The following is a 22,458-nucleotide window of genomic DNA, read 5'->3' as shown; positions in this document are numbered from 1 at the left end:
GAGCAATAAGGTCTCCCCTGAGCCTCCTTATCTCCAGACTGAACAATCCCAGCTCCTTCAGCTGCTGCTCATAAGGCCTGTGCTCCAGACCCCTCTCCAGCTTTGTTGCCCTTCTTTGAACCCGCTGCAGGGCCTTGAGGTCTTTCTTGCAGTGAGGGGCCCAAAACTGGACACAGCACTCGAGGTGCGGCCTTATCAGAGCAGTTAACCTGTGTTAACTCTAGCCTTTTGAACAGTGAAAATCCTTTCCATGGTTGGAAAATGTCTGTGTGTAAATCTCTGAGGACCAGGGCTGTTTTTTTCTGTATTCCAGATATGAGCAGGGGTCTCAGTCTAGTTTCTAAACTAGGTCAGCTGATGTCTGTAAGGCAAGAACAGCAAGGAACCTGGTGCTATCTGTATCTGTGCTCAATGGTACCATCAGAAGGGCTGCAGGAAGAGAATGAGCTATCTTGGCAAATCTCTGTATGTGTGTGCCATAGCCCAGAGAAACCTGTTTGCAGCAGGTATCCCATGCATGTGGCTATTGGTGTAATTGTAGCATGAAAGGTGCTCAGAGATGATGCCCAACAATGTCAGCTAGTGGGGAAGAGTGAAAGAATAACATTTTTTAAATTGATGCCGTATGCTTCAAATTCCATCATCTCTCTCGGTTCTGCTGAAATCAGGAAGTTCTTTACTTTGGGAATTTCAGTGCTGCTTTAAGCAGATTTTTAAGTCAGCGGTCTGTTGGGAAGGGAGGGAGATCTTGGCAAAGCCACTGCCTTGTCTGCAGTGATTGTAAAGGACCCAAGGTGCCTGCTGGTGTCAGAGGAAGGAAATGAGCACTGGGATCTCCAGCAAAGTAATTTTAGGCTGATACCATTTCCTCTTTCAGTTTAATATAATCATCTTTGGTGTCTGCTTCTACAACAATGGCTTTGTACTGCTAAACCTTTGCAGCATATTAGCAGAGGCAGCTGGAACTTGAATTTGATTTTGTCTAGAGTGAGAAAACTTATATTTAGCACTTGGCAAATCTCTTGAATGCAGGAGCACATCAGTATATAAATGCAGGTTGCTTTGATCAGTGTAATTTTGGAAGCTAAAGGAAGAGAGAATATATTCCGAGTACTGATAATGTCAAAGGAACTATAGAAAATATTCTGCCTGGTGACTGCAATTATATTATTCTACAATATTAGCCTAGCCAGAACTGCAAAAAAATATATAATGGAAAAATGCTTTGGGTAGCAAAATACTCTTAGTGCAGTCTTTTGTACACTGCAGTATAAGGGTGAAATCCAAATGCACGTTGTCTCAGATGAAGTGGCTGGTGAGAGCACAGAATGGCAAGAGCTGGACTGATCCAGGGACACAGTGGTGAGTGGGCAGTACCAGGGCCAAGTGATGTGAGAGAGCAATAAGGTCTCCTTCAGTCAATGCGCACCCTGGGGAAATGCACCACAAGCTGAAATGGCAGTGGGACAAGCTGCCTGCCTCAGCCCCTCTTCTCATTTGGGCACAACTCCCGATGGCTTCTTTGCAGTACAGGATGCCAAACTAATAGTCACTCTTGGCATTAAAGCATGTGTAGGACTCAGGATTTGGCCATATGCTCTAACAAAAGGAAGCGCTTCAGTTCGCAGTTCAAGGGGAGAGCTGGAGGCATTCCCAACAGTGGCCTCTTCTGGCAGCTCGTGTCCCTTTGAAACCTGTCCTGCTTTGAGAGGAGCAGCCTCTGACCTCACTGACTTAGCAGAAGTTTGCACAGATATATGAACCCAGCTGCACCACTGCAAATTTCTGGTCCCCTTATCCCCAGAAACTGCCGGGGTCTATCTAGTGTTCTGCTGGAGCTACAGTTAGAGGGAGGAATACTTGGTACCTACCGGGTGAGGAGCCAGAGTTGCTGGCATTTGGGAGGCTCATCTGCAGGCTCATTGCTTCTTAAGGACTAGGATTTTTAGTGAGGATTCTTCTTATTTAGCAAAAGCAGTCAGTGCCAGAACATGGAAGCACGTGGTTTTGAGGAGGGGCTCTTTTTTTGCTCTCAGCAGAAGGAGTTTAAAAAAGTGATCAAGTGATAGCATTCAAATTTGCATGGGTGGAACAGAAAAGGCTTGGATGAAAATATCATCAAAAGTGTTGTGGGCATAACTAAGCTTGTGTTGCCTCTGGAAAAGCAGTTACATGATGAAGTTCACCTTTCTTCCCCACTGCTGTTTCTGGCTTCCAAGAAATATCCTGAGCATTGTGATTTATTGCAGTGCTGGTAGAAGACATTTTAAGTTTTATAGGCAGCCAACACTGTGAGTCCAGACCTCCAGAAAGAAAAACAGAGTCTCCTCATTTCATACATGCAAGGAAGATGCAGTAGTTTTTAAGTGCTGATGTATGATGGGGCTTTGGGAATTCAGATCCAATTCTTGCTCATTCCCTGCTTCAGGTTGGTAGCTGCCTCTGAGTTACATAGAGCTTCATCAGGAGATTTGCACTGCTGCAGCATTGCCTCAGTGTTATTCCCCAAACCTACCATTCTTGCCATAGCCCAGAGGAATGACTGTGTAGGCTTGAGACACAGCCCTCTTCCACAGCTGCCATGTCAAGAAGTTATTGCCCCTTATCAGAGGCTGCGGCTCCTTCCAGCCTGTGATGTTTTCTGTGCTCTAACCCACTGATGAGGCTGGCTAACTGAAAAAGCTTTGCTAGGTGCCTGTTCGCTTGCCTTCCTCTGCCGCCAGCGGGTGAGCAAACAAGCATCAGCGATGCGACAGAGATTGTTTTTGCACCATGGCTACAGAGGAAAACCATGTGAGATTTGATGCCTTACAGCTTTATGCTCTGCAGGCCCATAGATCAGTGTAGCAGAGATGGTTTGTCTCATGGCGAATAGCTGACTGCAGGCCAGTTGGCAGTCCTAGTGCAGGGAAGGCTGTTAATAACGGAGTTGGGGTTGATGCACGGCATCACTAAAATGGATTGACAGATTGGCGGAGAGCAGTTTTCATGCTTCCCATATGTTGCTTGGCTTCCTCTGGGTGACTTATAAAGAGGGGGAAAATATTTTGCTGGAAGAAAGTAAGGTTATTTATATACTTGGGTATTTTTAAGCAGCTCTCTCCCCCTCTTGCTTGACATGATGCGGTCAAAAATAAAGACGAAAGTTGATCCTTTAATCGTCTTAGAAGTGTGCTTGAGGTATTAAGTAGGTGCAGTTTTCCTCTCGCTCTAATGGCAGAATAGGGAATGGCAGAACCTCAGAAAGTTGAGAAGTTTTGCTCTTGAAGAATGGCAGATCTGACACCAGAGATATAATGCTGCTAAATGGCGTGATAAGTCCAGGCTGCTCTGCCTTACGTCTGTGAAAGATCTGACGTGTTGTCTGTCAGATAACTTTCCAGGAAGCATGAAATCTGGCCCTCGGGTCCAACAAGAACTTTTCTGGGAAATGCTAGTTTGCTTCTCTCTGCTTCATTTAGGCAAACATGTGCAGTACAGACCATCAGTCTTGATGAAGTGCCATTGTTTAATACTGGAAAAAATGCACATTCAATATCGTTCGTGTTTCCGAAAACCTGTGTTATTTATTTAGTAATACATTTTTCTTTGGCACACAAAAAAAAAATTAATAATAATAATAATAATAAAAAATCTGCAGTTATTTATTCATTCTTGCCCCTTGAAGAGCTTGCTACCATCTGTTTTTCTTGGCTTTCTATCACTCTTTTTTTTTTTTTCCACTTGTTCTTCTCCCACTGTGCACCACTGAAGGACTATGCTATACATTATCTCATGGCCAAATTATGCAGGGTATTGTAAACATGTTGTAAATTTTGCCAGCTGCAAAGTCAAGGGCTCTGAAATCTTGCTAAGCACTGGAAATGCTTTTAGAAGAAAGGCAGCCTTTTGGAAGCAGATTTGCAGGGCAGTGTAACACAAAGGTGGACAGTAGAAATGCTGGAGGAATAAAAGCAATACACCGTAGCTTTATCATAAAAACCAAGAGGTCTCTGAGATGGTGTCTGCTCAGCACCCACAGACATGACAGCACAGCTCCTGTGTGCAGATGCCAGGACCCACAGTGCTCTACGCTCCAGCAGTTGTAGCAAAGATTGGAGCCTGGTGTAGCCTTGGCATCACTGCACTGTCCCAGAGGGGTAGAGATCCCTTTTAGGATTTGGGAGTGCATGAAGAGCACTGGGCAGCACAGAAATAGGTTGCTGCCAGCCCTGTAAACTTGGAGAGTGGCCATGGGGTTGTACCAGTGCATTCTCTGCAGCAAGCAGTCTGATCTCCTGAAGTCAAGAGGAATAGGAAGCGATCTGCATTAGGACTACAGGCTGATGGTATCCACACTGCCCTCAGTGAAATATGGTTTTCTGCATTTGCTGTAACTTCACTATGAATGCTTTCATGCTTTGATTTTGACTGATAAGAAGAACAAAGGCATCTTAAATTCAGATGAGATTTGAGGAAGAATAATTACGAGAGTAATTGCTTGGGACTAGAGATGTCCCGTGTTGGACAGGGGTTGGACAGAAGCACTGTGGTGCTTGAGGCATCATGGTCCTGTTCACCCTGCACCCTCCAGCCATCCTCTCCAAGTAACAGCTTGCAGACCTCGAGAGGCCAAACAGCTGGGCAGGGTGTTCATCTGCAATACTCAGGGATCTCAAACCTGTCGTTTACATGATTCCATCCATACTTCATGTTCCACTTCAACAGTTAGTGAAAGGGATCCCAAGTTCAGTCATACCTGCATAATAAGGCTATGAATATCCTATCCTATCTCTCATTGTTCTGTTCCTACTATTTTTACAGTGTTGAGAGCTTAAGGGAGAAAAATTGCTTAGCTTATTAAGATTCATTTTTCTTTTTTCAAAGGAAGGACGGTGGTCTTTCAGTATTCTGTGAAAGCTATTTCTTCTCCAAAGAGTCTTTTATTACTATCATGGGCTGATGTTCATAGACTCGCACTATTGCACAGGGGCACTGATTTAAATAAGGGACTTTAATCAACAGTTTTCATCATGCCTTAAATCAGCTAACAGGAAATGCAAAACTGATTATTTAAATTAATCTTGTTCTTCATTTGGGCTTGTAAATTATTTTCTGAAGGAACAACTGATAGTTATTCACTGATGCCCAATGCTCTCTTGTCATCTATGATCAGTATATGCTGTTAGCATATTTGTTTAAGAATCTGCGTGTAAAGTCTGAAATTACCTAATGCTTTCCATTGTATGTTTCAAATTGATGACTGACACCTCTACTATGTGATAATCTGAACCTTTACCTTTGGGGTATGTGCATACATGTATTTCCAATGGAAGGAATGGAATGGAATGGAATGGAATGGAATGGAATGGAATGGAAGTCAGTCTCCTCCTTCAGGTAGCTCAGCTGACTCTGCTGCAGAGAGCAGCTTCCACGCTGGGTATCTGGTGCCTCATTGGCTGCACCCATCGTGTCAGGGCCCAGAGCTTTCTGGGGGACACACACTGGGAGGTTCCAACACTGGTGGCCATGGCTGCCTCCATTTGGGGTGTCTCTTAGCTGGCTGCTGCCACCAAGCCCCTTTGCCAGCCCTTCTCCAGGCACAGCATGGGGTGCAGGGGAGTTGCCGTACCTTCCTGCCTCAGCTTTCTGAGAGCAGCATGGAGCCTTTCTCCCAGCACTGTAGTTGAGCAATTGTCAGCCCATTTTGCCAATATGCTGTGACAATTCCCTCCAAATCACACTTGAGACTTAAGATAAAGCAACATAGGCTTAATTTCTTTATTCCCCTGCCAAAAGCCATATGCACAGTGCCAGGATTTGACATGCAGCACTGTGCATTACAGACACATGTCACTCCTGCTGACTCAGAGAGAGGAAACGTTTGCTGCCATACCCTGCATTGTTCCTGCTCAGATGCACCGGGGGAAGCTTCAGCTTTGCAACAGAGCCTAAGTGCAGGATTCTTTATTTTATTGCAGTTGTTTAAGTTAGGGTTTGGGCCTGGTTTGCTTGCAGTTGTTGTATCAACTTCCTTCCAGATGTCCTCAGGCATGGGTCCCCCTGATGAACGCTTGGTACCAATGCCACGGCAGCACAGCGGGGCCTCTGCTGATGGAGCATTTGCAGGGATTGATATGTGCCCTTGGTTAAGGTAGTCTTAAGCTTTCTTATGGAACATTATATATAAATGTGGGCTTAGAGCAGCCTTCAGAGGCAGTATTTTTGCTGCTGCACAAATTGCTGGCAGTAATACACCTAAATTACATAGGACATACTTTTTTTTCCTTTTATTCTTTTTTATGCTTCTCTGCTTCCTTCCCATCACTTCCTTTTCCTTGCAGTGATTTTACTTCATATTTTCTTGAATAGGCCTTCGATGCTATCCGTGAGTTTATGATCTTTAGTAGGTCTCTGGCTGGAACAGAAAGCAAATCCATTGGTTAAAAAACTGAGTAATAGTGAAGATGTCATTAGATTTGCTGCTCCTTTGATTAAACCCTCAGCATCGTTATAAAGCCAGTCCTCAGATCCTGCCCCCATGAAACACCATTGTCCCTTCTGTATTGAGATGGAAATGAGAACAACAGTAAGGTTCTATCTGAAGGTGGTAAGTAACAAACCACCACGGTCAAATAATGTATTATAAATGTAACAATCATTGGGAGCATAGTTTTGCCAACAATTTTACTTTGTTTGAAATGGTGAACACTCAAATATAACTATATGGGACATTGGATTATTATTTTTTTTTAATTTAGATAATAAAAACAGGGTTTTTTTTTTAAAATGAAGAATGACTTCTTCGTGGTGTAATTCTTGTAATAGCATTAAATAGAGCAATCTATTTGTAGGGAAAACTATGTTGAGCACTTCCACTGCAAATGCAGACATCCAGAATAATTTTTCCCATTAGTAGAACAAAAGACCAGGATTGCTTGGTTTTCAGAGAAGATACTAGAATAAATGAAAGTAATTTACCAAAGCATAGTCCTCCTTGTGCGAGGGAAAGTTCAGCAACACTGAGAAGCAGAGAAGCTAGAATGGACAGATGATGCCTTACAAGGAATTGTGGATGGGTTACACAAAAGCTGTATCTGAGCTGTCACTGATCTTGATAGCTTCGCAGCAGTGCAGTTACAGTACCTGAAATCCCCCCCATCCCACTTTTCCATGCTTCCTGTCCTTATTGTAGCATGGCATCTTGTCACATCTGGTAATCACATTCTAGAAACACTCCAATCATGGATAAGAAGGCATTTGTGTTACCTAGAGTATCTAGAGTTAGTACCTAGAGTTACCTAGAGTATAGAGTTATCCTATTAGTAATTAAGTCAATTTTCAAGCCCTTGTGCTGTATTTCCCTGATGGAACTCCTTTCTCCAAACGATTTTTGAAGAGGTGCAGAGGGTGAACTGAGGTGGGAGCCTACATTAGGGTCAATTTTCTAACATTGCAGCATGGTCTTTCCATAGCTCAGTGGGTTTTTAGGAAATGCTTGACAATTTTTCTGGCTTACTTTGAAGAAAATGCTATGGTCCCTTACTGTGTCCTGCTGGTGCTGTTGGAAACCTGTCCTTCAGTGCTGACAGAAATCCTTGCTGCCTTGTGCATATCTGTCACTGCTCATCACACCCCATGCTAATGGGTTTACTGAAGCCTGTCTCAACTTCCTTTCTAAAAAAGCCCACCTTGTCTGCTTTGGGATGGCTTTCAGACCGTGTAAGAACTCACAGAACAGCCTCAAAAGCTTCTTATCCCATGGAAATCAGCCCTGGTTTACTTAGGCCTCACGTCAGTGTCTCATATTCTCATCAGATGCCCCTGAGACCTGTTCGCCAAGAGGACCCATCTCTGACAAACAGCAGTCCTTAGCCTTCTGATAGTTTACCCTCTTAGCAGTGCCTTCCCTTTAGAGAGAAGGTTGATGCTGCACAGCAAGAAACGCCTATTTTGCACCAAACAGAAAATCACCTTGGCTTAAGATCTTGCTAAGAAACTCTCGAGTTTGTGCTTCTGATGTAAACCAAATGGCTGTGGAGCTCTACCTGGGCTTTTCAGCCAGCACAGTGCGACCAGGGAGAGTTGTCCTCGTGATCCTGGGCTCCTTGGCATCAGCAGAGACATGAGACCTCTTCTGGAGAAGTCAACTTTGGAAGAACTGAAGATCTTCTAGGAATTGTTGTTCTTTGAGCTCTGGGGCCACCACAGATACTTCCCCAGTCTTCCACATCTTCACTCTTGTTCTACTGTTCCTCACCACCGAATAGAATCTGTCCCTATCACTGTGACTCCCGCACTTAAGACATTTATAAATAGTAATGAGGTCCTCTCTCAGCCTTCTCCTCACCAGGCTGAACATGCCCAGGTCTCTCAGCTTTCCTCATACAGGAGATGCTCCAGGACCTTAATCATTTTTTTGTCGCCCTCCACAGGACTCTTTCAAGGAGATCCCTGCCTTTTTTTGAACTAGGGACACATTAAGTACTCTAGACATGGCCTCCCCAGGGCAAAGCAGAAGGGGAGGATCAGCTCCCGCAACCTACTTGCCATGCTCTTTTTAATGTACCCCAGGATACCATTGACCTTCTTGGCCACAGTAGTACACTGCAGATTCATGGCCAACCTATTGTTGACCAGGACACTCAGACCCTTCTCCACAGAGCTCCTCTTCAGCAGGTCAGCCCCTAACCTGTTCTGATGTGTGCACATATCCGTCCCCAGGTGCAAGATTCTACACTTGCTCGTGCTGAACCTCGTCAAGTTCCTCCCTGCCCTATTCTCTATTCTTTCCAGGTTTTGCTGAATGGCAGCACAGCCTTCTGGTGTGTCAGCCACTCCTCCCGGCTTTGTAACACCAGAAAAACTGTTGAGGGTGGGCTCACTTCATCCAGGTCATTGATGGAAGATGCTGAACAAAACCAGATCCAGCACTGACCCCTGGGAACATCGCTAGTTACAGGCCTCCAAATAGACTCTGTGCCACTGATGACAACCCTCTGAGCTCTGCCAGTCAGCCAGTTCTTGATTCACCTGACCCTCCACTCATCTGTCTGATGCTAATTTCATAACAAGGATGTTGTGGGAGACAGTGACAAAAGCTTTGCTGAAGTCAAGATACACGACATCCACTGCTCTCCCCCAGTCAACCCTGCTAGTGATGACATCACAGAAAGCTACCACGTTGGTCAAGCATGATTTCCCCTTAGTGAACCCATGCTGACTTACTCCTGATATCTTTCCTGTCTTCCAATCCTTGTGGGTCCCTTCCAACTCGGGATATTCCATGATTCTGTACTCGTGGAAAAGCTAGAAAAAAAGCTAGCCTGCTTCTCAGATATGATTTTAAAGCTGGCATCTATAGACCTTAAAAAAGTTGGTGAAAATCAAACCTGGAAATGCTGTGGAGTATTACATGAATTCTACCTTCTAAGAAAAACTGGCACAGATATGGCCATATTCTAACAACAGCACTAGAAAGTAACTTTCTGTTTAAAATTAATGATGTTCGAATGAATATTTTCCTTCTTTTGAAAGGGGCCCTCCGCCCTTTACAGAAATGAAACTGTGTACTGGAGTCGGGGAAAGGGCAGAGGTGGAAGGAGAGGGGGCTGTAAGGGCAGGGGAACGGTTCCCGTGATGCTGCTGCTCCGCAGATGCACTTCTGCGCTTTGAATTTCGAGACGAGGAAATAGTGCAGAATTCCTGGGATGTGAGCGGTAGGAGAGAGAGCTTATTTTGCACCGATGAAAGCGACCCTCGGGGCAGGGCTTCGTGCCGCCGGCAGAGCCTCCCGGGCCGCCCGAGCCGAACCTTGCCGGGTCGGAGCCTGCCTCCGCTCCCAGCCCGCGGGGTGCCGCCGCCTCTCGCCCATCCGGTGCCGGCCGCTGCTGCCGCGTCTACAGCCGGCAGCGACTCCGTCCTGGGCAGCGTGGAAGGACGGGGCCGAGCCGCGGAAGGCCGCCCCGCTCCCCTTCCCGGGGCCGCTGGAGCGATGCCCGGAGTAGAGGGGACGGCGAAGCGAGGGCAGCCGGGGCCGTGCGGCAGCTCCCACGTCGAAAGCGGCATTTCTCGGTCGTTAAAAGACAGCTGGGGGCTCGAGAGAGAGCTAGCGGGTGGACTTCTCGTTTGGGGATTGGGGTTTGGGGCTGAACATTTGGCTCTGCTTTTCTAGCTGTGCACGAAGCGGTGCGAAGGGGCGGGGCTGGGGGTGCCGGGAGCTGGCGGCCTCGGGGCCGGCCCAGGGCTGCGCCTGGGTCATCTGTCCTGAGTTTGTGCTGTTGTTTCATTTTCACGGAGGATGAATTCCGGGAGCCTTACCCACGGTTTCTAGCAGCGCAGCCGGTCGCGTTAAGCTGCGCGGGGATGCTCACGGTGCGTGAAACGCTGCCAGTGCTGTGCACCGTGCGAGCTCTGGGGACGTGCCCCAGGCACGGCGGGGGAGGCGAGGAACAGCGCCTTCGCTTTTGATGTATTTATTTCTACCCGCAGCCCGCCCCTCGCTCGGGGGCTCACCAACACGGCGGGTTTGGATGGAGGACGCGGCGCCCGAGGTGCGGCGGGGCGGGAGCGGCACCGCCCGGGACGGCGGCCGCGCCTCTTGCTTTGTGTAGCCGCGCGCCGCGACAAGCAGCGGTTCGGCACGGCCACTCGCGAGCCGTCTTCCAGCCGTAGCCGCAGGTGCTGGGGCCGCGCACGGCCGCCGTCCCCGGCGCGGCAACCAACGCGCTCGGCTCGGCGCGGCGGGGGCGTGGCGGGGCCGCCGCCGCCACTCCCGGCGCGAGGGCGGGGCCGTGCCGTGCCGCCCTGCCTGGGCGCGAGGCGGCGGCACCTGCGGCCGGGCCGGGCCGGGCGCTGTTGGAACGGAGCGGCGGCTGTGCGCGGCCCGGCCGTAAGAGGCGGTTAGAACGGAGTGGCGCTGCAGGCGGCGTGAGGCGGCGGTCGAGGTAGGGGCGGCTGTCTGAGAGGCGCGGGCGGAGGCCCTGGTTCGCGGTGCCGGTGCGGAGCGGGCCGGGCGGCGGCGGGTGGGAGACAAAGGGCCGGGCTGGCGGCCGTGCCCACCTGTGCGGGCCGCGGAACGGGCTGCTGAGCGCGGCTCGGGGCCGCTGCCCTCGGAGGCTGAGGTGGGCGTGGGGGAACTGCGTTGAAGCGCCTCGCCGAGCCTCCTGCCAGCCGTTCCTCCGCGTCGCCGCTGCTATTTATTGCGAGGCGGTGGGGGTTCCGTCCGCTTTTCCCGAGGAAGTTGCGCCCAACTTTGCTGGCTCCCCTCGCCACGCGGCGTCGCGCAACCACCCGCGGGCCGGGGCGCACCTGCAGCGCCGCTCCGGGAGCGGCCACACCGCCCGTATCGCGCGGCGGCGGCGGGATGCGACGGCGGCGAGGACGGAGCCGGCCGGCGCCTCTCGCCGGGTATCGATCGGCCCTCGGGCATCCCCGCCGGCAGCGCGGCCCGCCCTGCCTGCCGTCCTCTTTGTTAGGCACCGGCCTGCGTTAGTGCGAGGAAACAATGGCTCCCACCGACAGCCGGCACCGAGCCGAGGGGCTGCCGGTACGGATAGCGCTCCCACCACCGTGGGGAGAGGCCGTCCTTCTGAGGGCCCGGCTGTTAATTCCGGGTCTTTAAAATACGCTTCTGCGTTGGCCGAATGAGAGCGGAGAGTTGGCGTCTTCGGTAGGGTTGGTCCTGTCTGTAAGTACCGCTGCCCTGACGGCTGTGACACGGCAAATACCGCTGCTGAGCGCGGGAGCTGCCAGCTGAGCCCTCGGTCCCCCTGCCGTCGGTGGCTGCGAGAATCTCTGCTGACGTGCGTTTGGGCCCCTCGCTGCATGCGGTGCTGCCGAAGATGCCCTTCTCAAAATCGAAGCGTCACAAAATGGCCCTTACTCATTGCTGGTTTCTTCCAGCTGTGGCAGTACCGTTGGCATTGCACGGCGGCTGCTGGCACAGTGCTCGCCCGGCACTGCTGGGAGCCCAAGGGCTACACAGGGTGGGTGCCGGCTGAAGCCATGGGAGCTGTGTGCTGGGCGCTGTGCTCTGGCTGCTGCAGCCCCTTGGAAGTGAAGAGAAAGTATTTGTTGTAGAATTAAGCGTTTTGTCCACCAAACATTATAATTTGAGGTAAACTGAGCGAAAGATGGTTCGAGTTGAAGAAAGGACAGTATTACTTATTTTGAGAATGCTGAAGCAGAACTTTTTTTGTTCTGCTTCAAGCACTTTCCAGGTGAGATTTTCATCAGAAGATTTCAGGCTGGTGTGTGTGGTACTGCTTCACCTGTGTGCAGAAGCTCAGAGTGGCATTACTCATTTTGCTGTTTTTTAACCTTACCTTAAGTGAGAGTTAAAAAAGTGAGACTTAACCAGTCAGTGTGCATGTGTCACATATGCTATTATCCGTGCAATTAACTTGGATTCTTTGGTACCTGTTTGCTCCCCAGCATATTGTGAATATTCACAAATGGAATATTCAACTTTTAGGGATATCTCTGTATCCCGATGGCTAACTGAAAATGAAAATATGGAGTGAGCATGCTAGTGGTTGGGGAAATAAAACATTTTGCAAGGAACTTGCTCACCAGCATAGACTTCTGCTGTCAGTCAGCCAAGAACGAACTTCTCCTGGCTCTTAGCAAAACATGAGTTCTGCATTAACTCATCAGTCTTGCCTCTTACCCTATGTTCAGTACTGAAATTGGTGTCATTATGGCGAACTATGCTGTTTGACATCAGCTGGGGATGTTCTTTAGGTTTACTGCTGAGGCAAGGAGGGCTCTGACTCCTGTGGTGCATTGGGTATGGGGTGACACCAGCACTACTTTTGGGGAGGGAGAGAAAAGGGAGGAGGAGCAGAGAGGAGAGCACCTGCATTCCTGTTTCTCCACTGATTGCCCTCAGGTTGGCACTTACATCCAGTTACTGCTTGAAGTTGCTCCAATTAGGAACATCAGGTGTTTGAGATGCAGCTGTTCAAATTCGTAAGTTCTCTTTTACTGTTTTACTTTGCAAAACCTGAAACTAGAAGACTGCTGTGTGACATCCACTAAAACTGTTAATAGGTATGACTGGGTACCAACACGTGAGTGCTTACTGGAACATGCATAAACAGCAAACAGAAGCCCTCCTTCTTAAATACCTCAGGACATCTTTATGGGAAATGTTGAGTTACGGCCTGAACTACTGGTTGATCACCTGGGGAAGAGGCCCGGTCAGCCCTGGGAGCACAGGTGAAGGCAATTCAGCTGTGTGAGCAGAAGGGGTGGAGCCTGGCTGCAGCTCTCTTAGATCCCATTTAAGGGCTGACTGCCACTGGCAAAGGATTTCTGGTTGGAGATCCTTCCTTTTGGAGTTTTCTACTGTGAGCCTAGGACACAGGTGAGCATTTCATTTTTGATTGTCTCTTTCTACCATGATAATCTTTCTAACTATGAGTCTGTGAAATACTATGCTAAGTACGCCACTCTTTTAACTGTACATTTGTTAGTTGTACAGCATCCTATAGCTGGTGTTCCCTTGGACTTGCAGTGCTGTTTGTCCACCTAGGCAGGACTTCTTGGGCCAGCTGTGCTTTGCTTCTTGCTGAGCTGAGGGCAGCTGAGCTGCTCATTCTGCCACATGATTTGACTGATTTGTCCATTGATTTTTGTGGAAGCTAAATCCAGGCATTGCTGAGGAACAGTCAGTGGTTCCACCCAGACAAAACCAGGAGTGCTGTGATGGAACTTTCCTGAAGCCTATAGCTCTCACACCTGGAGGTCAAGTGCTAACAGTTTTCCTTGGGGCAGAGGGATGAGGCTGTCATAGGTGTTTCAGGACTAAGAACTGCCACGGTATCTGGTTCTTGTGTGGCTCAGCTGTGTTGCTGAGAACTGCGGCCCTGCAGCCCTGACACAAATTGTAGGATGTAGAATTGCCAAGTCTTGTCCCTGAGGGTTTAAGGTTTGTCCCTTTCTGAGCAGTGCCTGCATCTGTGGTTACGTGAGAAGTGCTGTGCTCCCATCATGTCACGCAGTTAGCCGTGACGTGCAATGTCACCTATTTTGTATCATTTCCTACTAGTTCTTTGCCTGGGGTGAGTGAGAGTGCTGCTGCTTTTGGAAGATGCATCTTGTGCAAGTACAGAGGTAAGTTCCAGAGCATACAGTGCTTGAATGTTTTTCTAAATCAAGTAAGAAAGCAGAAGTGCATGAATTTAGTTCTTTCACAGGTCAGATTGCCACTTCCTATTTCTGACCATTCTGGTCCCCTAAGTAAAGCTCTTATTAAAGCACAAGAGATACACATACTGATTTCTGTTTATATACCATGAGTCACTCAGGCTGGGGTTGTGCTGAGCTGTAAGAATGTAGGACAGGATGTGTGCTTAGCCTGGAGATCTCACTGTGCAAGGTGCACCAGTGGTCTTATTTTCGGGGTGAAGATCACCGACGTGTGTGGGAGAGCAGCAACAGCCTCACTTGGGTCTCGCAGACAGGGGGGATCTTGGCTCTCGTACTTTTCTTTCTGGCTCTCCTGGATTTGTTGTGTGCGTCAGCTCTGCTGTTCAGAGTTGGCTACTAGTGAACAGCTCTGGCTGCAGTGGGATGTGCAGCTCCAGTGTCACGGGGCGGGAGTTTTGATCATGCTGAACAAAGGCGTTCTTCCAAAAATAGGTGAAGCCAAAGATCTTGAATACCAAAAATAGCAGTAGAGATTCTCCTTTTTTTTCATGACTATTTTAGATGGATTGTTCTCTGCTGGAGGCAGCTGAAAAGTAAAAGAGCGTGATACAGCTGTAGGCAGTGGAGTAGTGAAAGAACATACACGCAGTCTCTTCTGACAGGGGAAGCCACGTGTGCCAGAGATGACTGTAGAAATGCACAGTGATGCGATTTGACAGTGCAGACAGGAATGTGCAGTATCACCAATATCCTTCCCTAGCAAAACTTTCATTGTTTTCATAGCAATTGTGGTACCCCACAGAGAGAAGCATGGTGAAATCGGTGTTGACAAAAAGGAGGACAGACTAAATGTCAGTAAAAATGGAAATGAATAAATGCCACGAGTTATCCTAGTGATAGCTGCTACAAACATTTTATTGCAGCATACTCTGCTGTGTGTGAATAATCCACTCTTCTAAAGCTGGTGGCAATAAACTGTGCACCAGCTTTCCTCTACATGTTCTTGCAGGTTTTTCAGGTGGTAATACCAAGTTACAACTTAATGTTTCTCTGCTGCGATTCTCCACAGACTTTTTTATCATTAAGTTAAACTGCAGCTCTCCCATTCCCTGAGTTGGGTTCTTGCACGAAGCTAATTACTTGCACTCGAGCTATTTAAGGCACTGAGCTGAGCGTGGAGCTGGAAGTCAGGAGGCAGCATGGCTCTAATCCAGGCTGTGCTGCTTGCTGAGCCACCTCAGAGAAGTTATTTAACCTCTGAGCCACTGCTTCCCTGTGGGTAATGGGAGGGATTATGATAATTGCTTTGGAAAGCTTTCTTGCACTTTCAGGTGTTTTCTTTTTTAAAGAAGGTGCAGAACTTCTGTTCTTGAGCTGAAGAGGCTCAGACCATCCCAGGAGGCTTTTGGCACTTTGCAAGCTAATGGAAACAACGCTTAATGCATCGTTGGCCTGCTTGGGCAACAGAAATGCATACATCTTAAAGAGTTTTCATGGATTGTCTAACTGGGCACTTAGATACAACTGAAGGATGCAGACATGAGATGCTGTGAAAACAAGTTGTTACTGAACTCTTTCTGAAATATAAGTAAAATGTCAGAAGACTTAAAAACAGGTTGTACTTTGAACCAAATCCTGCCTTCACCACAGAGGACTAGTTTTACATCTATTGAATTTGACTCTGCCTTGAATATAAAGCCCCCACAGGCAACTGATTTGGTATGTTTCTGCTTAGGTTTTGGAGAGTATTCGGTTTTATGCACAGTAGAAAGAAAGAAGTAACATTGTATGCTGAGGAATCAGGAAGGTTTTCATCAGAGCAAGGTGAGCGCAAAGTAAGCATGCCTCCGTACCAGATCTTGGAACACTCGCAGAAGGATAGCAGTACATGAGTTTTTCACTCTGTCGCGTACTGAACACCTCTTTCCTGAATAGCAGATTGTGGTCCTATTCATGCTTTATGTCATCAGTCAATCAAAGCAAGAGGTGGGAAAAGCTGTGACCAAACTGGAGTGGAGGCCAAAGCACCGGTGAAAAAGCTGTTTGTGGAGCTAAGTGCTGTTTGGGAGGTACAGTGTGGGCTGCGGAGTGTGCCAGCAGGGCTTGGGGAAGGAATGTAACCTGGAATTTTGTGTTGGAAACATAGAGGTTGGTGTGCTACTGGAAAGTGTTCCAGTGCCAGGGTGATGGCTGCTATCTCTAGGAAATCTTGGTACTCCCCAGGTTTATGCAAGAGCTTGACATGATGCAGCCTGGGAACATTTGCATCTTCCCAGCATGTGGTGTATACTCCTCATAAGCATATTTTGGGAGAGGTCTGGCTCCTAAAATAGTTTGGTGTTGCTGTGGTGGTTGCAAGTGGTGATTTCCTTTTAAGTTCTTACTTTCTGTTCTGACATTTTGAGGACAGTAATGAAGGATGAGAAGTGGAAAACAAATTAGAAAGCTGTCATGTATGGGTGTTTATAATTGCATTTGTTTGGCTCAATGGAAAAAGCCTTGTCCTTCTGGAAGTCAGGGAGGATTTGGCAACGCGTTAAAGTTGGTGCCAGTAGCTTCCATTGCAAAACTGAATATTGGTGATATGGCTGTGCTTAAGGCAGATAATACATACCCTATAGACCATTCTAGGACAGCATGTGCATAACCATGTGCGCCACTGAGGGTTTATTCCTGGGAGCAAGTTGGAAGGTGAGAGGCCTTCCCTCTAACAGGTATGATTAAGGCAGTAGAACCCTGGGCTTGGGAAGCAAGAGAATTGCTCAGGTGGGTTGAGGCTTTTATCAGGGACGCTGGTATGTTCCTTTTGCTGTCGTATCTCTGGCATAACGTAATTGCCTCTTCTGGTCTGTAGGCCATGTCAGCTCTGTCCTGGGTATCTGCTTTCTGTGCCTGGTCTCGCTGGGGAGCAGCTCTTGGCACTGTCAGGATTCACAGGGAGAATAATATTGCTTTTTCAGCGGCTGAGAAAGTACAAGGGACAAGACAAATAATTTATCAGTTGATTCAGGGCATTGCTAGCTGGAAACTGGCTCACAGTCTCTTGAAGGACTAACAATAACTGTTTTGAGCCCTTTCCTCTTTATGGGGAAGGGCATATGGAACACATCACCAGTCAGCAGGCTGTCTTCCTTGAAGAGCAGGGTTTGCAATGTGAAGTCAAAGCCAGGGCTTCCTTCTTTTGTGGGCAATCTGCTCTGACTTTACATATCACTCCATGCAGCAGGCCCCTGTGGTTGCTGTAAAATGAGAAACCTGCTGCCCACATAGCTGCTTCACAACTGAGGTTTGTTACCTGTTAGCGCTTGAAGAAGCAGCGTTTTGACTTAGCATCTGGTAGAACTTGATGCTGCTACCCATCAACACAAAGGGCTACAGCCCTGCCTTTTGTTTTCTAACACACATTTCTCTTCCTCTGTACTTTGTCTCTTGGCATCTTACTGATGTAACAGCAACTTGAAATTTTACATCAATTTCCAATTCTGTTTCAAAGAGTCATAGTCAACCATGCTGATGTAGCGAGATGTTCAACTGCATCTACTGTTTCATGGACTGAATGTGAAAATTGGTGATAATTGCTAACTGAAGCTTCTTGAAGATTTTTTTTTTAATGTGTGAAAGGCTGTCAAGTTGCCAGTCAAGGTGAGGACTAGATAACACACCACTCCTCTGACAGGTTCCCCTTTTATATTGAACACCTTCTTTGCTCTGCAAACTTCAGCTGCTCACAATTTGCCCTTTAATGTTTACTTTTCCCATCCGCTCTCAGAATTACTTTGTTAATGTGAATATACCTGTGCAGCACAGTACAACAGCTGTAATAGTCATTGAAAAAAATCCCCATAAATGAGGTTAGCCTTTAACATCATGGTGTTTGTTAGCACTTCTCCAGTGGTTTGCTCTGTCCCTTGGTGATACACCCACCTGCCCTTGTTGAAGCTGATGAGCAGTGGTATTGGCAACAGTTACAAAAGCACCTGGGACCCAAGGGGCTGATTTTGAGCATCCTAAAGCTAAGCAAATGTGAAGCTCTGAGTTGTGTGAACCATTGGGGGTCCTTACAGTTTCTAAAGCTTTTTCCTGTAACTTAGGGCATTGTTTTTTCTTTATTTCCTTTTGAAGTATGAATGAAGGGAAGATTGGAGATTGTCTCTCAATCCCCTAAATCCAGAGGCATAGATTTTTCAGAGAAAATCTTAGAACAGCAATAATAAAAGCAGAGTTCTGTGCCATGCTGAGTAGCATCGCTTCACCGTACACAGTTCTTAAAAATGTGTGAAAGATGTCAGGCTGTCATTCAAGCCAAAGACTGACTAATGCACCGGTCTTTTCATGATTCTGGGTCTAAAGCATCATGAAACAGAGCCTACATCAACTCCAGGCACAGGTGACATCGCGAGTAGAGCACTACAAATACACAGAAACGGTGCAGTGAAGAATAGTGAGACACCCTAGATCATTCCCCCACCTCCAACAGTGTATGTAGATTGAAAATCATTGTGCTACCCATCACTGAGGAGGTCTGGTGCTAACATCTCTGCAGCAGGATCCTTTGCTGAGGGGAGGCAGAAGAGGGAAAGATGCCGCAGCAGTGTGCCTGTCCTGCTGGAAGAGGAAATACCAGCACTGCAAAAGGTCCAAGTGCCGTCTTGATTTTGATATAACATTCTGAAGTGCTGTGATGTCATAGCAAAGCATTACAATCATCATGGCAAATGCTGAGAAAAATAAGAATATAGAAATAACGTGTTCCCTTGTCCTGCAGATAAATCAAAGCTTAGCCTTTGATCTCTCATTGCTCACTAGCCTGGAACATAAATCCAAGGGTTTATCATTAAGCTTAACGGGTCATAAAATCTGGGCTATTTTGGAGGTAGTTGCAGAGATTTGCAGCCCAGGCAGAGAGCGGGCTCTAAGCTGCTGGGGCTTGTGTAACTAGGTAAATAGCAAGCTTCAAATAATGCTATAAAGCTATCAAATGTAATAACTAATGCCATCAGGCAAATGTTCAGGGAATGCAGCATTGCTGATGACAGACTTGCCTGTAACAGCTGTGAGGGGCTCTGGTTCAGAAAGACCTTTTAATAACAAGTGTAAGTTTCTTATGCTTTACTTGAGGTCAGGTATGTGCAGATGACTTGGTTCATGTGTAATGCTTTTATTCTTCGACACAGCAAGGCTTTTTTCATCAGGGGCCTGAGAGAGCAAGCAGCAGAAGACCAGGAATGGGCTGCGACTCAGTTATTTTGTCATTGCAGTTTAAATATTTATGACAGCGCTTCACAGCATGCTAGTAAATGTGTGATAGCCTATTATGTAAAAGTAATAAAATTTTAGAAGCAGGGGACTTCACTACTGTCCTTTGCCAGTAAATCTGTGCTGCTGTCCTTAGGGAGGCTGTGTGAAGGTCGTGCCTTTTTTCCCCCCTCTGTTTTTCTATGTGAAATGAGAATTAGCTGTGGTTACTGGTATTCATAATCACGTGTTCTTTCCAGTTGCTCTCCATCATTTAGTCAGACAAGACTTTGGCTCAGGTCAGGTTCCTGTAGAAACGGAGAGGAGCTTGTGCTGAAGGAAGTCCTCAGGGTCTGACCCTTCTGAGGAGCAGGCAGCTGGGCTGCAGGATGGCAGGCTGGCTGCAGGTCGACAGTGGGTCTGTAGGATGCGGGCAGCCTGCAGGGGGGCATTTCAGCTATGAGTTTTTTGAGTTAGCTAACAACTCAGACTTGCTCTTTGGGCTTCTGTTTGTTGTTATATGAAGACCATGGGTAGCTGAGGATGCTCGGTGTACCAGGTGCTTTGTGCTTTGCAGCCCTCCTGCCAGCTCCTCTCACTTCAAACATTTGAATTACTTGATGGTGAAATTTGCCATCTCCTGCATTATGCTGACTATGTTGGATTGAAATTTCTGTGAAATGATTCACTTGTTTCCCAGAAGGATTAGCAGGGAGAAGGGGCTATTTACTCTTTGTGTAAATTTTAATGATTTTAAAAAGAAACAACAATGCCTCTACATGAAAGCAGGAAGAGCAAGTGTGTAAATTGAAATTGTCAATAGTATCTGCATGATCTCAGATCTCAGTCCAAGAATTAGCTGGGTCATTGCTTCTTTGAGCTATTTTAGCATGAAGAGTCAAACTGAATTAAATTGGACTTGTGCACTTAAACTGAGATGTGTACAATAGTGCCCAAGGAGTCAATGAGAGATTTCATTCACCCCCTGAAAAACAGATGTTGCAACCCTGTGGTTAGTTACGTTTAAAAACTGCAGAAGAAAGTTAAAGCTAAGATGATTTGTACTTGGCATAAGAGTGTTGTCATCATCCATTGTGGCTTTCCAAGCAATGCAGTATGTGCTTGGGAAGATGTTTTGGTGGAGATGCGTGCCAATAAAACCTGGCCTTGGAAGCACATGGAATGAGTGAATGAGGAAGGGAGCTGCTAGCACTAACAGCACAGCAGTGTAAAGCAGATTCTGAGGGTGTGCATGATGCCAGTGGCAGCACAGGGGCTCTGCAGGACGAGAGTGAGCTCTTTGCACAGCCATGGAGGAATGAAATGTGCCACAGGTACCAGCTGATTTATCTGATCTGCACACATATATGCTTACAAAAAAAACCTTGACAGTTATCTAAGTCTTTACCAAAGATATCCCAAGGATGCTGCGTGGAGAAATGAGACGTGCCAAAATCAGGAATTGACAGTAAGAGTTGGTAACTTTTGATTTTGGACTATTGCGTGTTCAGGCAGCTGTGTGCTATTTTTACGCAAGACTGAGGATGGCACAGTGGTTGCTTCTTCATTCCCTATCTTTCAGCATCCGCTGGTGGATGCTGTTCCAGTGGCATGGCAGAGTGAGGCTGTGACCCACAGGCCACCATCCCTTCTCTCACACGGGTCTCTTGGGATGAGGTGCACAGCCAGGTGGGCTCTGTGGTCCTTCAGCTCCCACACTGTAGGCTTTCCTCTGTTGCAGATTTCAGGAGGATCTTCCGGAAGTCTGGTGATGCTTTAATTCATTTGATGCAGTTCAGAAAGTGGAAGCTGCAGTGGGGCTTGTTGCTGTGCTGGATGGGTGTGCCAAGGATGCTGGTGTATTACCTGACTTCATGGCTCTGGCACCTCAATAAGCTTCGGTTTCGGTGCAGTAATTCTGTAAACATTTGTCTTTAATGTCAGGCCTCAGGAGGCTGTCGATCCCCTGCCTCAGCTGGTGCTGTGGGGTCAGGGCCTGAAAGTCTCCTTGTATTTTCATTAGGTGGTGGGGTGCATGTGTGTAAGTTGGTTTTGACTTGGAGCTGCAGGGTGAGGGTTGCATGAAAGATATCGTAAGATGCGGCTGGATCTTGGCTCACTCCTAAAATGTATCTGTCGGTTCCAAAATTCCCCATGCTTTTCTCTCTGCCTCTTACATTTCTTTTTCCTGCGAAAGTACTGGCTCTTTCTGAGTTTGGCTGCTTTATATAGGCTCCTTCTCCTCCTCTTGCTGCTGCTTCTCCTCTGCCCCAGTTACTAAAAGCTCCTCTCACAGATGCGTCATTATCTTCATCAGCAGAGCTCTTGTCGTCTGTAGGCTGAGAGCAGAGCCTGCTCGAGAAGGGAGAAATGTCCACACACCTCCCTTAAGATTTCAGGTGACTGTTAGTTGTTCACTGGTCAAATGGGCATCTTTTTCTGTCAGTGTTTTTGCTGCTCCTCTCTGGCGGGGCTTACCCCACGCTGAAACAATGGCTCATCTGAATCAGCGGGTGAGAAACAGGCCTTGCAGTTGCTGTAGCCATCATGTCGTGATTTTCAGAGTAATCAGTGCCTGGGGTAAGATGAACAGCTCTTCCTTGTAGAAAGTTTACAGGTGGGCTCAACTTACCCCATCCTTGGTGGGTTTTAAGGGCGCAGCCACAGTCTCAGGTGGGCTCCCTGCTCTCTGCTGCCCATAGGGATCCCTCAGCCAGCATGAGTTGGTGGCATTGGTCAATGCTTGGAGAGAGGGTAGCTATGAAGAAAAATCCTTAGGCCAATGCCAAGTGGCGGTAGTATGAGGGACTTTGCAAATTTGTTTTCATGTGAGCTAGGCTTAATTGCTTCCATCTCTGTCAAGGGGGCTGATCTAGATAAATTCATTTATTTTCCTGCTTTTTATTTCCCGTGTTTGTGCATAGGAAGGAAGAAACAAAAGGAAGAGGGCAAATTAAGTGAATGCTGCCACATTAATTATTCCATCTCATTTCAACTCATGTTCATAAACCTACGACTTTGGATGGAATGTTCAAAATGATCTTTGCTCGCAGTGACCATCTTTCCATCTAATTTAAAATCATTCAGCTT

General features: G+C 47.4%; 1 protein-coding gene across 2 annotated transcripts in view; it reads left to right on the top strand.

Moving 5' to 3' along the window:
• PAK5 (p21 (RAC1) activated kinase 5) overlaps positions 1–22,458 on the top strand; it is a 103,069-nt gene that overhangs the window by 5,111 nt on the left and 75,500 nt on the right. The window contains exon 1 of one of the 2 annotated variants that reach the window (XM_042818292.1): positions 10,864–10,925. The exons of the other annotated variant lie outside the window; for it this stretch is intronic. The gene's annotated coding sequence lies outside the window, so the exon portion shown is untranslated. Of the gene's footprint in view, positions 1–10,863; positions 10,926–22,458 lie in introns of those variants that run through there. 2 annotated transcript variants of the gene reach the window in all.

Source organism: Centrocercus urophasianus, unplaced genomic scaffold, assembly GCF_019232065.1.
Source record: "Centrocercus urophasianus isolate 14NV4802_14NV808 unplaced genomic scaffold, USGS_Curo_1.0 seq_10, whole genome shotgun sequence".
NCBI lineage: Eukaryota > Metazoa > Chordata > Aves > Galliformes > Phasianidae > Centrocercus > Centrocercus urophasianus.
This window is presented reverse-complemented; position numbering and strand designations above follow the sequence as displayed.